Here is a 2,215-nt window from a genome sequence, read left to right as displayed (position 1 = left end):
ATAAGGAGACACCTCCATGATGGCCATTGAAAGAGAAGCAGTAAATATGACTCTATTTTTGCCTTGATGGCAAAATCTGAAGAGGATGAAGATGATGATGGCGATGAGGTAAAATTTCTAGACGTTCAAAGAAATTTGAAGTCTTACTCTCAAAAGAAGTTTCTATCTTTAGCTAATGTCATGATTGATGCTAATGTCATGGTTGAAGTCTTACCCTCAAAAGACCTTGTTCCTCAGAACCTAGGATAAAACATTGCCAGTTTTTGCTGCCTTTGTGAAGCAGATTCAAGTGAAGATGAGCCATAATGTTGTAAGCACAAGATTTGATCATGGTACCGAGTTCGACAATGCAAAGTTTAACGAATCCCGTGCTGAAAATGGTATAAGTCATAATTTTTCATCTCACAGAACACCCCAATAAAATGGTGTTGTGGGGAGGAAAAATAGGACTCTTGAAGACATGACAAGGACGATTCTAATTGATAGTATTGTACCAAAGAGCTTTTGGGATGAGGCAATGAACACTGTCTGCTATCTGATAAATAGGTGCATGATCAGGTCCCTCCTAAACAAGACCCCGTATGAATTGCTAAACGGGAGAAAACCCAAGCTGACTTACCTGAGAACATTTTGTTGCAAATGTTTTGTTCTCAATAGTAGTAAGGAAGCGCTGAGAAAATTTGATGCCAAAAGCGATGAAGGGATTTTTCTTGGGTATTCTTCACAAAGAAAAACATACAAGGGCTAAAACAAAAGAACTCAATGTATAGATCTAAAGTATTGAAGTTTTAATGATTAGCAAAGTTAAATATTGAAGTTTTAATGATTAACAAAGTATGGCTGAGTGTTCAAAGAACCAGGTCCTCAATGTAGTTGCTTAATTATTCTAAAGAACCAGCTCTTCAAGAGAAAGGATCAGTTTCTCATGTTGATAATTATACGTCTATACAAGATAATAACTTTATCTCAAAGTTACCCATGTCCGAGTTTGGTGGAAGAATGTTTCTATAAGTGATAAAGGTCATTGCTCAAGAAGATACAGATAATTCAATCAGAGACAAAAGTCCCATAGATTGTGGAATCCTTGGAATAGTAGGAGCCCTGTCAAAGAGGAAGCTGACTATGAATAGGACTCCTAGAAGATCTCAAGTTGAAGCATTTAATATGATCGACTTTGGACTTCTGAATCATCCTTTTACACATAAATGAAAAAGTCATAAGTTGTTTACTTAAGTCGGGTACTTGAATTGTTCTCTTTCTGAGTCAGTCTAGTGAATGTGTTTTAGGAAATTGAGTTGTAATCAAGTGTCATAAATAGTTGGTGAGTTGGAGTGAGTGTTTTGCTTTACAAGTTAGAGTAAATCAAATAGGAGTAGTAGGAGTATTGGACAGTATATAATTGTAGTCTTGTAATTGATACATTTTGGCTCATTGTTCTAGTAGAGTTGGAGTTGAAAATCCTACATGGTAGGTCGTGGTTTTTGCACCTTTTGAGCCGAGTGATTTTCCACGTAAAAAAATATGTATTTATTTTATTGCTTATTTAGTTTACGCTTAAGGAACATGGTAAATAACCAAGTTCTTTAGTAATTCGTACGGGCACTCAAACTATTAGTAGAAGAAAGTATACATGTAATCTTTGATGAATCACACCACTTAAGTGGAAAAGAATCACATGATAAGAATGATCAGGATGGAGAGCATTCAAAGGTTCCTGAAGAAGTCATTGTTATGGCAAACGGGAAGGCAGATCTAATGAGTCGGGTCAAAGAGTCTAGTGTAGAAGATGCAGCAAAACCTCCAACTGATTCAGAGGAACCTGGTTCCTCCATTACAACAACTGAAGCAAAAAATAGAGTTGTTGATCCAGTGCAAGACACTCATGATAATGAATAGAGAAGTGGCACTTACTCTTTCATAGATGCAAATAATGGATCCCACACGGTAGAACCTGGGTCCTCTCACCATGAGACTCAGGTGTCTAACTGGAAGCACAAAAGCTTACATCGTCTCCAGAATGTAATCACCCCTCTAGATTCAGGAATTTAGACTAGATCAAAGACAAAAAGCATGTTTGCTTTCTCAGCTTTCTTATCTCAAATTGAGCCCAAAAATATTAAGGAAGCTTTGAAAAATGCTGACTGGATTACTTCTATACAAGAAGAACTCCACTAATTTGAGAGAAATAGTGTGTGGCACCTGGTTCCCCGACCTT

The sequence above is a fragment of the Nicotiana tabacum genome, chromosome 7, assembly GCF_000715075.1.
Source record: "Nicotiana tabacum cultivar K326 chromosome 7, ASM71507v2, whole genome shotgun sequence".
Lineage (NCBI taxonomy): Eukaryota > Viridiplantae > Streptophyta > Magnoliopsida > Solanales > Solanaceae > Nicotiana > Nicotiana tabacum.
This window is presented reverse-complemented; position numbering follows the sequence as displayed.